The following is a 20,681-nucleotide window of genomic DNA, read 5'->3' on the forward strand; positions in this document are numbered from 1 at the left end:
ATACATTTAAAAAAAAAAATCACCCATTTACCCTGTAATCTGAGAATGATTACTCTCACCTCCGTGGAAGTCACTTCAAACAGCAAATGTTTAAAATGGGCCCAAACATTAAAACACAGTGGGTGAGTGCCTATGACAGCCCAGTCACTGAAACTCGGTGTGGCGTGCTGGTCCCTGAGTTTCCTGCTGACTTCCGGTAGAGACAGTTAGATGACCAGTAACCAAAAGGTGTGCAGGTATCTGGGAAACAGGCATCTGTTAGAGGTGAGAGCCTACCATGTCCCAATAAAGTCATGGCATGTTGACAGGGCTGAGGACTGGGAAGGGATAGGAACCCAGTCAGACTCTCACCAATTAGGAAGGCTTCAGGAAGATTCAGCTTCCCTATACAATTACCCTTTAAGGGCTAGACAGACAGCACATAATCTAGAGCACTTGCTTTGCACCCAGAAGACCCAGGTTCAATCTCCAGCATCCCTAGTGGTCTCTGAAGCTCTGCTAGGAGTAAGCCCTGAATACAGAGTCAGGAGTAAACTCTGAGCACAGTCGGGTGTGGCCCAAAAGTCTGTGTATTTCAGGAGTGGCTCAAGGGGAGCACATGCTTTGTATTTTGTGTGCTATATGCTCAGGTTTGATCCTCAACACAAGGTCCCCTGGATACCTTTATTTAAGAATGACCACCAAGTATAGAGTGAGGAGCAGTCCCTGAGAACTGCCATGGGACAAACATCTAAGGGGTGGGTATACGTAGTAGATAAGCCTAGGTCTCGATATAGGAGGGGCCTCTGTGCTGTGCTATGCCTGCCTGCCAGCCTGTAGTGATATACCAACTTGAACTGTTAAAAATTATAAAACAGAAGACACTATTAAAAAAATCATAAAACAGAAGACACATCAGTGTGTTCCTTTTATATGTCATCCACAAGGACCTACAGCAGATTGGTCTCTGCTGTAACAAATTAAAACATCAAAGGAGAAGCATGAACACTCACATCTTTCCTGGACTATAATATTCTATTTCACTTTTCAAAATGCAGGTCCATTTAATTTGATGACCTTCAGATAAAAAAAGTGCTCATGTAGAAATCAGTCCGGGTCCAGTGAGGTCGCTGGGCTGGATGACCTCTGAACTATTTTCGGAAAAAAAAAAAATGCCCAACCCTCTCTGAGAAACTTTGTTGTCTATCAAGTTCATTGCTCTGCTCCCAAGAGCACAGACAACTGCTCTATGCTACCGACAATTTTCCTTCTAAGAAAAGTCTCAACTAGTAAGTGAATTTAATGTGAGATTGTTCCTACATCCCTCTTCTTCAGAGCATCAAATGAAAAAGAAATAAATCTCATGAGGGAAAGGGCTGTCGCCGACTTCCTTCCTCAGTCTACCTGGGAACAGTGAGTTTCTGCTTGGAGTTGAACCATACGCTATGCAGAGGGGCGAAGGATGCCAAGGTCCCAGAGAAGACCAATTTCTCCCTGCCTTTGTTTTGAGGAAGTCAAGGAGTGGCTCTTATTTTCTTTCTTTTGATCTCCCTATTTCTTTTCCTACTTTTCTTGGAGCAATAAAGGTCTTTTCAAACTTCCTAAGGGAATATCAAATGTTCAAAGGCAACAGGAACAAAGAGCAGGAGAACTGTGTTTGGGTAGAAAGCTTGGTACTAGGGCTAGGATGGGGTTGAGGTGATAAATAAGGGAAAGGGAGGACCATGGGGGAGGGGAAATGTGCCTGCCAGAGGCACACTGGGGGTCAGGAGGGAAACTGATGATGGGTAGCGTGCACTGGTGGAAAGGCTGGTGTTGGAGCACTGTATGTCTAAAACTCAATCGCAAACATCTTTGTAACTTTGTAATTCACAGTGATTTGATTTTTATTTATTTTTTAAATTTTATTTATTTATTTTTTGCTTTTTAGGTCACTCCCAGCAATGCTCAGGGGTTACTCCTGGCTCTGTACTCAGGAATTACTCCTGGTGGTGCTTGGGGGACCATATGGGATGCTGGGGATTAAACCCAGGTCGGTGCAAGGCAAATGTCCTACCCGCTGCACTATCACTTCGGCCCAATGATTAGATTTTTTTTTTATTAAAAATAAGGAATTTGTTTTAAAAACTTTTATTTATTTTTTAATAAGGTATTAGGGCACCATGGCTTACAAAGTTATTTTTAGCTGGGTTTCAGGTCTATGATGTTCCAACACCATGGTATCCTATCACCAGGGTCAAAATCCCTCTACCAATGTCCCCAGGTTCCCTCCCACCCCCCAGTCTGCCTCGTTGCTAGGCACATTTTTATATTTGATTTCTGATTTCTGTAGCTTGGATTTCATACTTACAGAATTGTTGGCTCTGTGGGTTATACATAGACCTCATCTCTACACTACTGATGTGCTTGAGGCCCCTGAGCTATTACCCTTGATACCTCCCATCTCTCTCTTACTACCCACCTTGGTTTCTTTCCTTGCCTGTCCCTTTGCTTTCAAAGGGTAGTCTGAGCACCCTCCCTTTGAGATCATGTATTTCCATTTCCTGTTATTCTCCTACATACTACAGAGGAGTGAAATCATCTGGTATTTGTCCTTCTGACTCACTAATATATCTCCAGTTCCATCCAAGTGGTACCAAAATGCATGATTTTCACCATTCCCTACAGCTGCATAGTATTTCATGGTGTATAATATTCCCCTGAGTTTATTATCCACCCATCTGTGTTGGGCACCAAGGTTTCGGTGCCCATATCCTAGCTATTGTGCTGCGTGCTGCAGTGGAGAGCGGCGTGCATGAGTCCTTTCAAATGAATGTTTTTGTGTCCAAGGGACAGATACCAAGAAGTGGCATTGGTAGGTGGTATGATATATCTATTTTTACTTCTCTGAGAAGCCTCATACTGTTTTCCAAAGGAGTTGAACCAGACAACATGCCCAGCAGCAGTGGATTAGAGTTCAGAAAGGAATTTTCATATTCCTCTCTGACCCACCGATTCCTGGAGTAAGGCTATCACTTCAAAGACAAAACTTATAGAACAGTTGAAAAGCTCAACCCTGATAAAACTTAACAACCAAAGGCAGGAAAGGTGCATATCCTACCGGATCAGTTTCTCTAGCTCAGGTGTTTCTTTCTATCTCAGGTGGAGATGCCATGTGGCTTTCTTCTGCACATGCAAGAAAATGCGGAAACCCGGAGTATTCTCATTCTGGTTTCTACTTAGTAGGTGACCTTTGTCAAGTGACTTAATTTCCAAACCTCAAGTGTTTTCACTTGTAAAAAAAAAAAAAAGAAAAGAAAAATTTGATCTTTCTCTCATTCCAATAAAGTGTATTACTCTCAGCAGCTATTAGGATATTCTAATGGTCATTTCTACTGAACTGCTCAGATTCATTAGAAATCAGAACTATATCCAGCCACCTGGCAAAGAACTTATCTGTTTGCACAAGTGGGGTTGAGCAAAACAATCCCTAGAAGGAAGAGAAAAATTGGGTGCATAACAGTTCTCTTTTTAAGGAAGAAAGATTTTTGTGCTGAGTGCTGGGGTGGGGGGAAGTTAAGATAAGGTATTTTTTCCAGTTTTCTGTTATTAAAATGCAATCTGACAGGTTTCAAATTCACGGCAAAATTGAATAAGAGATGAAGGACACAAAACAGCAAGTAATACTCAGCTGGGTGCGAAGACAGGGTTCAATCAACTCGGGTAAATCAAATGCTGAACTGACATCTATGAAGGAATGCTGACTGCATTTCTAGTCTCTAATTTAGGTCCTTTACAGCAGGCAAGCTGAGGAATAATAACACAGTCAAGTTTTCCTGGACTAGGTTCTTTTTTGTGATTCATAATATCACTACGTTTATATCCTATTACTTCCCCCCCCCCCCCCCCGCCCTCAGGATGCTTGCAATAGGTGGTAAAAAGCTTATAATACTTTCTAGATGACTTGAACAAGTTCACCAAAAATATCTTATAATTTGTGATGAATTTGTTCTTTCCTCCCCCAAATAAGCTCTCAAACCACAAAGAAGAGTTTGCTCTGTGAGCTCAGAATATCAGTACATATGCGACAGAAAAACCAACCATCCACTGAGTGAGCACCTGCAAGGGGCCTGATACTCTGCTAGACCCTTGGCACCCTTTATTTTACTATCAAGTCCCAGCAGACTTCCTGATGTAAAAAGGAATGTCTCTGACAGACAAGAAAAGCAAAGCCAGGAGTCTGAAGTTATAAGGCTTGCGGTGCTGATCCAAGGTTCAGACCCATGTCTGCTAGCTTCAAAGCCTGTGCTGCTATTTTAGGCCCACCCATCTGCATTTCCTTCCTTAATAGCAACAGAACTTTCCTAACTTACCAAATAATGCAGAAATGTAAACAAGAAAAGACAGAAGGGATGATGACATTAAAATGGAAAACTGTACATTTCAAAGGGAAAAGTCTCCCACCCCTCCACCCCCCGTTGGGAACTGGGTCATTTCTTCTAGATGATTCCTTCCTTACACATACCAATCTCACACACACAATACACAATCTCACACATCTCATCCTACACCATGTTCATACACACATTACTCTCACATGTACACAATTCTCACAGACACACCTTGTTCTCACAAACACATACTGCACTCACATACATACTATACTCATACATACACAAGGATCTCACATAAACATGAAGCAAACCCACACTGCGCTCACATACACATCATACTCATGCGCACACCATGCTAACATGCACCACACTCATATAACCATGCCCATACATACAAACCATGTTCACACACATTCATTATACTCACATACATACCATGCTCACACACATACATTATACTCACATACATACCGTGCTCACACACATTCACACAATGCTCATACATACACATGCCATGCTCACACATATACACCATGATCATTAACACACCATACTCACACATACACACAATGTGCTCACAGACAGAGGATGCACACACATCAGACTCACAACAGTCACACACAAAGGCAAAGACCTCACTTGACTGCAGTGTCTTTGTGGCAATTTCTAAATACTCCGTTATATGATTCATTCACCAAACACCAAAATACTATACAATTGCCTTGTGCCTTTCGGAAGACCTCTTCATTCATTTGGCTTCATTCAGCCGACCTCAAATCATTTGGGGTTTCGGACTCTTCATCAGTAACAGGTAGTTATCCTAAAGCCAGCTATGTGAAAATGGAAAACTGATGAACTATCTCTATAAGTCAGCATGACGTTCAGAGAAAAAAAAAAACTGAAAAAAAAAATATATTATGTAGAAATAGCCACTCTTCTCTGCAGCGTTAATTGGGACTTTTGGGTTGACCATGGGAAGCCACCAAAGTAAGCAAGGGAAATAGTGCTGTATAGGAAACCCAGTAGGAATGTGGTAAAAGCAAGAATAGAGTGTATGTAAGAAGGGCACAGGGAATTACAAGGTTCTTCTATTGCGGCATGTAGGGCTGGTTGCAGCTGGGGAAGGGGGGAATAATACAAGTAAATTTCAATAAGAAGGACAATAGTGACTAAGGTAATGCTCATCTCATTATGAGAAGCAGATAACTGGAAAATAACTGTTTGGAGAAGATAGCAGGTAATTTAGTTTTGATTTAGCAAACCTATTCCCATAAAATTTCTTCTCCCCAAAATATTCAAGTGGTTATTTTAATTTCTTTCAAGGAACGGAATGACACTTTTAAATACTTTCAACATTAGCCATTATTGTTAACATTTCTATGTAAGACTATGAATTTAGGAGAACGTTGTTAATTCATTAGCATGGAGTTGTCCAGTCCCTGCCCCTACCCCGACTTCCAATAACATTTTCATTTCTCCATGTCACACAACATGTAATCTGTTGTTTTGAAGACAGCTAAGACATTACCCAGAAGAATCTCTTTAGGCCCAGTCTTCTCCTGGAAAAGCAAAATACACCTCCTAACTCTGACTCGGCCCCGCCCCCCCGCCAGCCCTTTCCCCCATGCGATGAACAGCATTCATTTCTAAGTCAGCTGGCCACTGCACAAAGAACACAACTTGTGGCCATGACACAGAACAAAGTCAAATAGGTCACATGAAGAGAGAGCCTCTGACCTCGGCCTCATTAGCACCCATCAGTGGCCAACCAGTGAGCATAAGTGACCACACACTGAGCCAGCAGGGGCAGCCAGGGCCGGGAGAAGACTTACAGGTCTTCCCTATCCCAGAAGTCCTAATGTGTGGGTGGGGATTGCACACTTACTCCAACTTACTCATCAAGATACTTGTTTTGCACAGGATGTGCTAGGCACAAGGGTGTGTGCCTGAGAACTAAGGTCACATAAAACCTGGCCACCTCCTCCATGGGATGTTACGCTCAGCGAGGGAGGGGTTGTGGGGGGTATTTCAATAGCTGGCCTTCTTAGGCACCACTTCCTCCTCCCTTTCCATTCCATTCATTTTTTTTATTAGCTTATTTATAGTATTAAGGTCCCCAGAACAAAAAAACTAGATATAATATGTTTATTAAATCAACCAGAACTTTTCTTTCCTTTTAAAAGATGCGTGAAGGGGCTGGAGTGATAGTACAACGGGGTAGGGCATTTGCCTCACATGTGGCCAACCTGGGTTCGAGATTCCCAGCATCCTATATGGTCCCCCGAGCACCACCAGGAGTAATTCCTGAGTGCATGAGCCAGGAGTAACTCCTGTGCAATGCCGGGTGTAACCCAAAAAGCAAAAAAAAAAAAGAAAAAGAAAAAAAGAAAAAAGAAAAAAAAATGCATGAAGAGCAAAAGAGACAAATTTCCAATGAAAAATATGAAACAACAGTTAGCTTCACCTGTTATCAAAGCATGTAAATTAGGCCTACACTTCAGTATCCACCTATCAAATTATCGGAGCTTTTAGAATGCAGTATTGGTTTTAAGGGAGAGCATGTGTGGTATGCTGTAAGGATTCTCCTGTCAGTATATTAGTGTGGTGTGTATGTGTGTGTGTGTGTGTGTAGGGGGGGACATATATTATTTCCTTTCTTAAAATGATAAATATACTACAAATGTTTAAAATATCAGAAACCCCATAGACTAATAATCTCACTTCTCAGGATCCATTAAACAAAATAATCAGAAAAAACGCAGTTTTAAGGGTACTTACCCAAGCCTGGCAAGCTATCCATGATGTATTCTATATGCCAAAAACAGTAACAAGTCTCACAATTTGTTGTGAGATATTACTGGTGCCCACTCGAGCAAATCGATGAACAACAGGAGGATAGTACTACAGTGCTACCCAAGTTGTAAAATGATTAAAAAAAAAAATCAAGACTACATGTCAATTTAATGCGTAGTTTAAAAGCTCTGGTGCATCCACACACTGTAATATGTATATATAAATATATTTTCAGGGATATTACAGAACAGGAAAATGCTCTTGATGTGATACAATGTTAAGCAATAAAGATAGGATTAGAAAATCCCACATTCGGCATGATACAGGCAGGAGCAAAATAATGAATGGAAACATCTGAAAATATTAACAGTGATACTTTATTTTATTTACATGCTTTCTTATATTTTGCCATATTTTATATTCTGTTCTATCCAAAAATACAAGAGGTGGAATGAAATGAAGTTGCCATTTTATGGGTCAAAAGTTCTTTCATGTACTTAATATTATTTCACCATTAGGGGAAAAAAACCCTTCATAAACAGAGCTGCTTAGGTAGGAGTAGAAAAACGCTACTTTGATGATATCTGATGTATTTGGAAGACTCACTGAGAATAAACACTGAAGGAAAGAATAAATGAATACTAAGCTGCATAAAGATTCTCCATAAGTGTGTGTCTAACTTGCTGTGGAGATTCTGAACGTGTTTCCAGTAAGCCTAAAAGCACTGCGAGGCTGATAAAATCTAATATAACATTACAAATAGCATTCTAAAGGCCCTGTTACTCCTCTAGAAAACCTAAAACTCTACTATATTCCCTGACATTCCATACTTAAGATGTAATTAGTCCCTCAAATTGTTGGCAGCTCCTTGTAAATATTTCTTTAACCGACAACTTTTTGGTCTAATGTTATGATTAATATATAACAAAGTACTTTATTTAAACAAGAGGTAAATAGCCAAGATATAAAACAAGCCAGAAAGACGCATGTTGTTAACTTATGCATGGATTTTTAATGCTTTCTACAGCTTTTTTTCTTTTAACGGTAGAACTATGTGTTTTATTATGAGCAACCCGATTGCCATTTCCCTTCGCAGTCTTAATCATTTCAAAAAGGGCTCCACAGTTCCCACTGGCTTCCGGGACAATAAGTCCTCACACTGAGTCTCCCAAATTTCACAGCTACTACCCAAGTGTGCTGAACAGCCCTGCCCAGTCTGCAAACTATCACAAATGAGACATACAAAAGCAGAGGTCATCTGTGAAGGAGTCATTTTAGCAAATGCAATTATCAGTGAGTTTCCTTAACGTGACCCCCCTCCCCCCCAAAAAAAGAAAGAAAAGAGGAAGAAAAGGAAATGGAAATTATAAAAAGGGTTAAAAAGGGTAAACCTTGAGCCTAAACCAGAAGGCTCCTGGCATAGCAAACTCTCTAGGTGGCAGTCAGTTTGTTTGTTTGTTTGTTTGCTTAATTAGTGGTTTGTTGGGGAGGGGATGAGAATTGAGCCACACCCCCACATGTTCTGAGCTGACTCCAGGCTTTGTGCTCAGGGACCATATCTGGTACCCAAAATAAAACTAGAGTCAGGTGTGTGTTAAGACAAGTATCTAAATCTCTGTGTTATCTCTGGGACCCATGGTACCAACTGTTTTTAAAAAAAGAGAGAGTAAAGGAGATAAAGAGAAAGCAAAGGAAATAAATAATTTGTGCTGTGTTTTTGCATAAAATAATCTTTTGTCATTTCCCCCACAACTTGTGTGGAAACACACACACACACATACACACACACACACACACACACACACACACACACACACACACCCCTTGACTCCTTTCTCACCTCTAAATTCTGTCATACAGTTACTGCCTTGGTGAGCACACCCCGTTTTTTATGAGATGCTAAGTACCTCATTAACATCCCTAAAGATTAGCACTCATTAAGAAAAGATTTTAGGGCTAGGATTTTTTTTAACAGTTCTAGAGCTTTTGGCTCTTTATAAAAAGAACTGTAAAACTTAGAATAAATCAGAATTTAATTTCTTACTATTATCTATATCAAACTCCCCTGGTACAGATTCCAAAAATAGTCTAATAATCTTATACTTTAGTTTTTAAGTATCTTTGAGTAAAAAAAAAAACATGGTCTCATAAAAATTGTTAGCGCAAATGTTGATCTCATTTGTACATCTTAACTTACTTTCTACTTACAAATATCATCTAGTTATCTTCTACACACTGCCAAACTCAATGAATGAGCAAAAAGTGAAAATTTCCACTAATTGACATTGTCCAGAGATTCCCAGTGATTTTGATTTCCATTCTCCACCTATTTTTCCCCCAACATTATCATTCCTTTCTTTTCTCCCTGAGATATGTTAGTTTCTTCATAATAATATCTCAAGTTTTTCTTCAAGGTGGAAGAAACAAGCTTTCTAGGTAAACGATTGAGAGATTTAACCAAGGGGCAGCAAACTATAGGTTATGTAGAGATCTGATAATAAAACCTTGGCCAGTTTGGACTGAGCTGCTCCCACCTTCAATATCTAGTTTTCTGCAAATACACTTGGTGAAGGATAGTTAAGGTAATAATGCAATGTGTGAAAAGATGCCACAAAATTCAAATCAAAATCACTGAGGAGTTAATATCTGGGCAGTTTTGATGCTTTGTTAATGACCTTTGGTGTATCCTAGATCCCAGTTTAGGAAACTGAGAAAGCACACCCTCCCCTCACCCCCCCCAACACCACCTGACCCCACCCCGTGGGGGCTGCTGGCTTCAGCCAGTGAGTGTCCCTCAGCATTCCTTCCTTAGTCGGCAGGCCCTTGAAACAAAGCACAATCAGAGGGTTTAAATGAGTGAGATAAGCTTTCCCCTCCCAAAGGTGAAAAACAACATCTGTTTAAAGACACAATAGATGGCAGCCAAGGGTCCAGCAACAGGCCCAACAGCGTTGGAGATACAGTCCTGGCTTATCAAAATAAAAACCACAGCCCAACAATTGTTCTGACTGAAAACTCTGTGTTCTAAACTCTCCCTAGATTCATTAGAGTGGCCCGCTGCCAAACTCATTAAAGAGAAATTCAGGATTTGACAACTCCATTGGTGTTTACTATTGTCCCAAACTAGAGGGCCCTCTAGGCTAGGAGGTTAGCAATCTGGCAGCACCACAAACTCCTGGGCTTGCCTTAGGACAGAAGTTCCAGGATTTCTCTTTAAATCACTTTGGAAAGAATCAGATTCCGTTATCTTTTCATATTTGCTTTTCTTTGAAAAAAAAATTTTAACTGAAAAAACAATCATTTACTTATTTATTCTCCTTGCTGACCTCCAATCTCCAAGTACATTTGGTTCCTTCTGGCCAATGCCACCCCAGCCCCAAGTCCCTCCAATCAGGGACCCCTCAGACGGATATTGGATAATTCTGATTAGCTGGTTTTGTACAAACCAACTGAAGAGCATTGTGAAGTTAGCTCCAAAGAGGTGGAAAGACTTTTCACGCATCCCCCCACTTTTGTTTTTGGTCCACCCCAACCCCTTTAATCCCTTGAGCTTGCAAAGGGCCTGACCTTTCCAGCTCCACAGCAGAGGGTGAAGTTTGGTGGTAGAACAGCCTAGGGTACAAAGACTGGTTCAACGAATATTTGGTCACCCACCTACAGCCAGGGCCAGACTCTTTGCTAACTGCTGGCTGTTCTCCCACCCAGAGTCACACTGAGGGACTGTGGCTTGCTCAGCGGGTGCCTGAAAATCAGACACCTAATATCAAGGTAAATACAATTAAGTTTGAACCCACAGAACATTCATAGAAAACCAGATGAAGTGTGTGAGCTGCCAAAGGCACATGAAAACCCACAAAAGACTCAGAAACAAAAAAATTGATTTCCCCTAAGAAACACACACCCCACAGACCACCACCACCACCACCACCCCAAACTTTACAGTCTGCCCTGAAGCTTCTCATAACCGGAGTTCTCTTTTTAATTCTGAAACTACTTGACAGCGTCTTCCTGAAGTTTGACCTGCACACTCCACGACCACGCAGTTGTGAGGACCGAGCTGGACATTTTCATCAAGAGCATTTCTGGCTGCCCAATCCCTGGTCCCTGGCCCAGTCCCTAATTTTCCCCTCACCTCAAATCCCAGGGGTGTTTATTCTCTGCCAAACTGTGGGTGGGGGCTGCAGGGGGGAGGGAGAAGAGAGGAATTAAAAAAAAAAAAACCCAGAAAAGGAAAAGTCGAGATTGTGGGGTAAACTTTGGAGGGTTGATGCCTGCATCCTTCTCTCCAAGAGGTGCTGGCAATTTGATTTGGAGAGGTCAATGGATCATAGTGGTGGGGGTGGAAGGAGCGGGTGTATGGGGCGGCGGCGGGGGCGGGGGGGTAGTTTGGTCCTGACTGGTGGTTGGGGGGGGAATCTAAGCTAATGGCCCAAAGTCTTCGGCTCCTAGAGAGCAAGTGTTAGCCGGGGCTGCGGCAGGAGCAGGTTTGCACCCACGTAAAGTTTGCTTTGGGTTTGTTTCCTTCGGAAGTGCAATCGCCTCTGCGTTTCCAAGCCCTACCCCCCACCCCCAGCTCCGCGCGCACCTCAAAGAACCCGAGGGGCTCCTGGGCCGCGGCTGCCCCGTGCCAGGGGCTCCGAGTGGCGCCCTGAGCTGCGGGCGTGGAGCCTTGCCGTGGGCTGGGCGTCGACGGAAACGCGGCCAGGTGGGGGGTGAACTGGGCGGGGGTCGCCGAGGGGGGCGGCTCAGGGAGCCGAGCGCGGAGAGCGCGGCGGGCGGGCCCCGGAGCCCATCAACGAGCAGATTAACGAGCTTCGCCTCACTCCCAGGCGGCTCTTCCCTCTCTCCCACTCGCCGCCCCTTCGTTTTTCTCCCCCTTTTTGGGCTCCCTCCAGAGCACTCCCGGGCCAGACGCTCCGAGCACTGGCCGGGAGGCGGCGGCAATCCGCGCCCCCAGCCCCAGCCCCAGCCCCAGCCCCAGCCCCAGCCCCGCGGCGCGGTGGGCGCGCACTGTCGGGCGGAGACCGGGGCTTCGGGGCGGAGAGAAGGCGGGGGTGTCCCAACGATCGGCGGGTACCCCCGTGCGTGGGAGGAGGGGGGGGAGCGAACACACCGACCCTCTCAGACTCTCCGCAGCCGCTGTCAGATCCGAGGGTGGAGACCCCTGTCCACCCAGTCGGGGCGCGCAAGTCGGGGAGGGAAGTCAGCGGGGGTCGACGCGGAGAGGGGACACGGCGACTCCCGCCCAGGGGGGACGCGGGAACGCCAGCCGCTGCCCCGCGTCCAAGCGGTCACTGGCCCACGCAGCCGAACAGGGACCCCCGAGACACAGAGACACACACACACACACACACACACACACACCACACACGAGCGCGCGCGCAGTCCACTCGAGAATGCGGGCGTGGGCCCCGCGGCGGCTGGGCAGCGGGGCACGGCGGGGAGGTGTCGGGGCGACGGTGCGGGCATCCCCGAACGCTGGGCAGGGCTCGGAGCCCGGCGAGCAACGTCCGAGCTGAAGTTGGGGGGCGAGCGCGGGAGGGGAGCCCGAGACGCTCGCCAAAGTGCTGCCGGAGCGCCCCAAACGGACGGTGGGAGTCGGGGGAGGGCACGCGGCGAGAGATGTTGGAACTTACCGAGCGACTCCTTCATGCTGCCCCACGCCTCCGCCGCCGCCGCCACCGCCTCTCGGGGCCGGCAGGGCACCAGCGCGACCCGCCGGGCTCGCAGTCGCCGCGCCGGAGCATGCCCGGAGCCACCGCCCAGGCCCCGCCCACCACCCGAGGCTCCGCCCACCGCTTGTGGTCCCGCCCACAGCCCCGCCCCGCCCGCCGGGCCGCCTGGGGGCTACGGCTCTTTTGGCGGGAGCAGCGCCTGAGGTGAAGGCATGGCCTTTTTTCAGGGTGGTACAGCCTACTCGGTTGAGCCGCCCCTTCTGTCTGTCACTTGGGTGCCTTCCACCCAGTGCCAAAGTACAAACACAGTTTTAACGCAAAAGATAGTACAGAGGGTAATTACTACAGCGCTTGCATGCCGCAGATCTAGTTGGATCCGTGGCACCCCATAAAGTCCGGAGCAGAAGCAGGAGTGATCCTTGAGGTCAAAGCCAGGAGTAAGCCCTGATCGCCCTTGGGCCGGGTGTGATCCAAATAAAACAAAACAAAACAAACAGAGAAGATATCCAATAAAGAAAAGCCTCAACAGTAGCCTGCAGGAGACCTTAAAGGTCATCTGGTCTACCAGCAATGGGGCAGATTAGGAAACAGACGCGGGAGTGGGAGGTCAGTGCGAGCATGATCCAGACTGAACATTTACCCACCCTCAACCCACTCCTTGTTTCTCTTTTCAGCCTGAAGAGTCTGCGCTGGGGCAAAAGTCATAAAATGTTTAACTTTGTTGACAAGTTGGAGAGGAGAGGATGTTGGCTAAATCTAGTCCAGAGCCGAGCTGACTGGGAACCCTGCACAGAAAATTTTAGAAAACTCTTTAGACATATCCTGGATTTGGAACTTGATGCTCTAACACCAAATACCTAAAGTTCTTTATCCCTGTATGAACCTGTCACATGCATGTCTTTCTCTTCTTAATCCTCACCACAGTCCTATGACGTGGGGTACCACTGGGAGTTGGGGTGCTGGGAGGCCCACCACTAGCAAGTTGCAGAATGTAAGCCAAGATGCTAGAGGCTGAGCACAAGAGTGCTGGAAAGAGCAATATGACCACGTGCTACTCTGTGCATTCTCTATAGTGCATCTGAGGAAACCAGATGGCAGACATAGCAGAGGACAGCATAGCCGGGTGTCAAATGGCTTGGGTCCCGATCTAAAGCCCTCTTGCCACTTTCTAGATGTATGCCTTACTCCTCAGTGCCCTCACTAACAAGATGGGGATAATGACATCTACCTCATGGGAAATGCCCTGAGAATGAAAAGCAGTTCTGAACACTCAGCACAGTAATAGCATCTAGTGAGAGCACCGAGAATGTTGGTTTCTACAATCAATACTCGTACGAGTGCTCTATGGACTGGAGTTACCATGGGGAGGGGCACTTTGTGGGCAGCACCGCCAAAGGACAAGAGGGCTATGGTTAGATTGAGACGAAGGGGTATCATTTCCCAGCTAGGGGTATATGATGAGAGGATGGGGTGGGAGAATAAAGAAAATGAAAAGCAAAGGCCTATCTGGGAAATCAATTTGTTTGCAGTGGAAGCATTACTTCTTGTCACAAAAAGCATCATTTGACAAGATCAGAGAGATAGTTTAATGAAGTTTATGCTTTGCATACACAAGGTCCAGGTTCAATTCCCAGCATTCAAAGGTCCCCTAACTCAATCAGGAGTTACCCTGGAGCATTAAACTGGGAATAGCTCCTGAGTACTGCTACGAGTGCATCCACCCCCAAGAAAAAGCATCTTTTTGAAATGGATTGCTTTAGTGCCATATAATTCACATTTACCTCAGTTTATCAATTCTGTGAAATTGCTTCTTGTTGTGATGGAACACATAAATGTGCCAAATTCAGTGTAGACAGACATGGAGTCAGATACCCACAGGTCATTTACCAGTCAACAAATTAATATTAGTTCACATTTCTCCCCCCAGAACAGTGTCATGTTGTTGGGTTTCTAGGTCGATGTCCCATCAGCAGCTTGATAATGTGGGAGAAAAGTGTTGAGTAGATACGGCAGCTGAACAGCTGCAGTAAGAAATGTTACTGGAGCTAGCTAAATCAATCCAGGTAAAGTTTAGTAAGGAATGGTGTTTGAGAGGTTTAAGGGGATGACTCGGTAGCTTATAAGCTAGTGTAAGACCATGAGTTCCACACCCCATACTGGATGCTCAGTGCCCATGTTATGCTGTCTGGAATACTCAAATTGCAGTAAAGTACTGGATCTCTGACTCTTCATCAGGCAGTGTGCAAATACCAAAACTTAAAGGCAGGACCCCTAACAAGTGCTACAGCAAAGGAAAAAAAATGCAAGTTTTGTGGCCAGAAGTGTGACCTCGAGGGTTGGAGGGATAGCACAGTGGGTAGGGCATTTGCCCTGCACAGGGCCAACCCGGGTTCGATTCCCAACATCCCATATGGTCCCCCGAGCACTGCCAGGAGTAACTTCTGAGTGCAGAGCCAGGAGTATCCCCTGTGCATCGTCAGGTGTGACCCAAAAAGAAAAAAAAAAAAGGAATTGTGACCTCTGGAAAACACTACTATATAAGATTGTGCTAGCATCACAACTATACGAGAGCAACCCAACCCCAGGTGAGCACTGCATCCCAACCTTTAAACACCACAACCAGATGTGCAATCCCTGGTAATCAAAAGAACAACAAAGGAAAGAGAAGAGGGAAGAGAAGAAACTGTGTTTTTGCAGAAAGATTGGTTGGTAAATGATTTTGGAGGTGGGGGGAGCAGTTTAGAGCTGCAGCTAGCAATGCCCAGTGGCTACTCCTAGCTTAGTGTTTAGGGAGTCATCCTGGGGGTTCTTAGGAGACCATTTAGTGCAGAGAATGAAACTAGGGCCTTCCCATGCAGAGCATGCCCTCTGGTCTCCTGGGTCATCTCCTTGACCCAGGTAAAGGCAGATTTCATTAGTAAAAGATAACGGAATAGAAAGATACTGGAGATTATAAACAAGAATCTCCACTATCACAACTGCAAAGAGTTATTTGTGTTTTTGTTTTGTTTTTTTTTTTGTAGGAGTACTGCTATTTATTCAGCCACTGATTAGCTGATTGAATTGTGCATGAACTCCACCTTACTTTTTTTTTTCTTTTTCCATTTTTTATAATTTTATTTATTGAATCACCGTGAGAGCAGTTACAAAGCTTTTGGGTCTAAGTCTCAGTCATACAATGAAACACCCGTACCTTCACCAGTGCCCATTCTCCACCACCAAAAATCCCAGTATACCCCCATCCCACACCCTCCCCCTGCCTGTGGGGCAGATGATTTCTACATTACTCTCTCTCTACTTTGATCACATTCACTATTTTGACACCAGACCCACCATTATTTAAGATTTTACCCCAACACTCAGATCTGCTGAAAAGGCAACAATAGACAATTTGTGTTCTATTGCTGGTTATGAATAACATATGATGTCGTGTGGCTGCAGTAGGGCCATGTGGTTTTGAAGTTCTGAAATTTTAACACTTAAATCTGGAGGGATTTCCGCCAAAAGCCACTGGGTTTAGAGATCTGCTCCTGAGTCTCTGGGATCATGGCCGTTGAGCAGCTTGATGAGGAGCCAAAGAGGCCATTCGTGGGCGATGACTTGGGGTCTCATTGGGGTGGGGAAGACAGGCCCGGCTCCACCTCCCCCCCCCCCCCCATCCCGTGAGACCCAACAAGTTTTGTCACTGCGGGCCCAAGCCTGACTGTCCAATGGCCTCTGGAGGATGACAGCCACCAAATCGCCAAGAGGGAGCAGGCGGAGGGACAGCACCCATTCCCCCCTGGGGTGGCCCAGTGACAGTAACCTACTGTGGGGTCTGGACACATTTCTGACAAAAGCCGCTGGGTTTCAAGATCTGTTTCTGAGTCTCTGGGATCAAGGCTGTTGAGCAGCTTGATGAGGAGCCAGAGAGGCCGTTTGTGGGCAATGACTTGGGGTCTCGTTAGGGTGGGGAGGACAGGCCCGGCTCCACCTCCCCCCCCATCCCGTGAGACCCAACAAGTTTCGTCACTGCGGGCCCAAGCCTGACTGTCCAATGGCCTCTGGAGGATGACAGCCACCAAGTCGCCAAGAGGGAGCAGGCGGAGGGACAACACCCTTTCCTCCCTGGGGTGGCCCGGCAACAGTAACGTACTGTGGAGTCCGGATGCATTTCTGCCAAACGCCACTGGGTTTTGAGATTTGTTTCTGAGTCTCTGGGATCATGGCCGTTAAGCAGCTTGATCAGGAGCCAGAGAGGCCATTCGTGGGCGATGACTTGGGGTCTCGTTGGGGTGGGGAGGACAAGCCCGGCTCCACCCTCATCCCGTGAGGCCCTGTGTGTCTCGTCACTGGGGGCCCAAATGTGACTATCCAGTGGCCTCAGACGGATGGCAGCCACTGGGCCACCAGGGGGAGTAGGTCAAGGCACGAAACCTATTCCCACCTGGGTTGGCCCAGCACCGGTAGCCTACTGCAGAGACCAGATGCATTTCTACCTAAAGCCACTGGGTTCTGAGATTCGTTTCTGAGTCTCTGGGATCATGTCCATTAAGCAGTTCAATCAGGAACCAAAGAGGCCTTGCCTCCAATTGTATAGCTGAGCCGGAGGTGGTTTGTGGGTGTGTTTCCCACATACCTAACTTTTGGCCGTTTACTTTCTTGGTAAACTTTGCCCCAAGTTTTTGGGGTCTGGCCAAAGGCACAGCAGCAATTTTGGGGGGTATCTGGAAGTCTGAAAGCGCCATGAGGCTGCTGATGCACTCGCCTCACAGGTACAGATTGACCTGCTGGCGGCACCATACCCCAGAGTTATTTGTGTTTTTGACACTCACTTTTCATCATGATGTCCTCATTTCAAAATGTTTGACTTCTCTCTCTTCAGGACCTGTACATCACTGGTCCTATAGCTAAGACCATTTCAAATAAACCAGCAGTGACAAAAAAGACTAGCAGATAAGGTGGGGGAAAAGAGAAAGGTGAAAAGCCTTCCTTTTCTTTTCTTTCCTCTCTTTTCTTTTCTTTTCTTTCTTTCCTTTTTTTTTAGGATTTGGGGAAGAGTTGTGAAGAAGAGTTTAAGATTGAACAGACACACCAGTGGTTATGTGTCTAAATAATAGTGTAACATGGCTGAGACATAAGTATGCAAGATTTTTCTCCAAATGAAGATAAAAGATAGGCATACAAATCAATTGGAACATGATGCTACACTGCTCAGAGGCATGGGATAGTGGTGTGAGATGTGGAACTCAGCTCTTTATATGTGGTCTCATGTATTTTATATATACACTTACTAATAACTGTTATCCTGCGTTTAGAAGAGGTCATTTCTTCTGAAGTCAGGTTTTTGTAACTCAGAAAACACCTATGTCTATTTAATCTTGACAACAGAAAGAATAGCATTTCTACTCTTACATGATATTAAGTACAAGAAATGATTTAAGCCAACTTTTAGCACAATGCAAGTGAACAGTTCATGCTGCCAGGGGCCCCAGCTATGACACAACCCTGAATACCCAATGTCCCTGCCTTTCTCTGAGTCCTGGGAAAGAGGCTCAGACTCAGGAGGGAACTTGGATTACTGAGTCATGGGACAGATGTGTGATAACCAGGGAAAGAAAACTTAAGACAAAAAATATCTTTATTAGCTCATTGCCTTTTTAAGGACCTAGAACAACCTTCCTCTCTCTTTGATTTAGAGCTCTTCTGTGAAGAATCACTGGAAGGTTTCTTGCTTCTGATTTGATAGTTTTTTTACACTGTAAAAATACTCCCAGTTCTCATCATTTTTTTTTTCAGGATGAATGTTCTTGAAAGTTCTTCAAAATCTCTTCTTGGCTTCTACAAAACTCTAGAAAGTCAGCCAATGATAGTGATACCCACTTTTTTGGAATGGGTTGTGTGTCAATAGGTGTTTCATAGAACTTGTTTTCAGATATCAACAGAATTTTTATTCCTTCAGAGACTAAACTGCATAATTCCTTTTCAGTCATGAAATCTGTATTTCAAAGTATTTCAAAGTATACATCATGGATCAGCTATTTCAGGGTCAGTGTGTGTGTGTGTGTGTGTGTGTGTGTGTGGTAGAGGTGGTGGTGGTGTGTTGTGGGGAGGGGAAGCTTGTTGACTAAAAGCCAAATTCTTGGGCCTCATCAACAATGAATACAATTAGAATTTCTAATTCCTACAACTGAGACCCTGGAATCTGTACTTTCAATAAATATCTAGACAATTTTGCCTCCAGTAAAGCTTGAGAAGCAGAGCACAAGAAATAAAAAGAGCCTCACAGAATGATTGGCACATAATAAACACTAAAAAAAAATCAGTAGCCATAGACATTGTCTGATGATGAAGAATAGCAGGACTGTATTCGTTGAGAGTGAAGTGCATTAGGTGTGTGTTAATTCTTGACTTAGAAGATTGAGTGCTAACCCAAAAAGAAAGCTTACAACCCCAGCAATTAAGAAAAGAATAACAAATGTGTTTCAGTCATATATCTTAATTTCCAGAACCATGAATCTTCATGGGTTTTGCATGAGAAAAATTATTTTTAGTTATTGTTTATCTCTTTGTCCATGTTTTTCTCCCAAAGGCAACCCCTGAATAGGAAACAGCCTCGCTACTCCCTCCCAAGTCCTGTCACCACTCACCCCAGCAAAGTTTCTGTTTACTAGTGGCTGGTAGAACATTCCAAGCATCCCCTGTCTGCAATTGACAATTCTTTGCCAAATTCATAAGGAAAGTTCTGTTTTCCTGTCTTTTGGAGAATGACACTGGCTGGCCCAATTCTCACTGGCACCAGGGAGATGCAAATCTGGCTTAAAGAAGACCGTGGTGTGACCTATACTAGAGTCATTTAAGCAGAGACAGACTCCCTGGGCTCATCCCCCCTGCCATCACCGGCGCCAATCATCAACTAAAATTAACTCTATGTCACTTTTTAATTTTTTTAATGGAAATATATAAGTAAAAATGAAATAAGTATGAACCAAGTTGGTTACCAACATTAATTGCAAACAGACAAACAAAAAACTTCCTGTTGGAGGGAGAATGATATACCAGTTGATTCTTGATGATGATGATGATGATGATGATGTTGGTGATGGAAACAAATAACACAAAACCACATCAAGGTGCCAAGCACTGAGCTAGGACTTACATTCTTCTGTGTAGGTAAAGAATATATTGATTATAATGTTCTATAATTTTGGCATGGCAATTGTAATTGTGTATTGAGGGGAGTGTAAAGCTTTCTTCAAAGTAAATTTTCTAGGGGCCAGAGATGTAGTTTGGGGTCAAGGTGCTTGCCTTGCACAAAACTATTTCTAGTTCCTTGTGGTTCCTGATCCCTACTCCCAGCACAGCCAGGGGTAATCTCTAAACACAGAGCCAGGAGTAAACCCTGAGTATCACTAGGTATGGCCCTGCCACTCAAAAAAACCAAATTAAAAATAAAACAACTTCCATATCTTTGCCTATATAAAATCATGTAGAACTTTGTTTAAGCAGTTAGCAGCTAACATAACATTTAATGTAATATATCTTGGATTTGCTATAATATTATGTATATTTAGTAGGGCGTTTGCTGTGCACACAGCCAACACAGGTTTGATTCCTTTGCCCCTCTCGGAAAGCCTGGCAAGCTACCAAGAGTATCCCACCTGCACAACAGAGCCTGGCAAGCTCCCCGTGGTGTATTCGATATGCCAAATACAGTAACAGGTCTCACAATGGAGATGTTACTAGTGCCCACTTGAGCAAATCGATGAACAATGGGAGGACAGTGCTACAGTGCTAGATTTTAAGTTACTGGTGGAAGAGACCCCTTTTCTTTTTCCAACATATTTTTATTTATCTTAAAAATATTTTCAAATATATAATA

At 44.6% G+C, this 20,681-nt stretch overlaps 1 protein-coding gene across 2 annotated transcripts in view; it reads right to left on the reverse strand.

Annotated features, from left to right (window-relative positions):
* Window positions 1–20,681, reverse strand: part of JCAD (junctional cadherin 5 associated) — a 97,920-nt gene that overhangs the window by 34,385 nt on the left and 42,854 nt on the right. The window contains exon 1 of one of the 2 annotated variants that reach the window (XM_056131825.1): window positions 12,782–12,909. The exons of the other annotated variant lie outside the window; for it this stretch is intronic. The gene's annotated coding sequence lies outside the window, so the exon portion shown is untranslated. Of the gene's footprint in view, window positions 1–12,781; window positions 12,910–20,681 lie in introns of those variants that run through there. 2 annotated transcript variants of the gene reach the window in all.

Source organism: Sorex fumeus, unplaced genomic scaffold (genome assembly GCF_029834395.1).
Source record: "Sorex fumeus unplaced genomic scaffold, SorFum_2.1 ptg000007l, whole genome shotgun sequence".
Lineage (NCBI taxonomy): Eukaryota > Metazoa > Chordata > Mammalia > Eulipotyphla > Soricidae > Sorex > Sorex fumeus.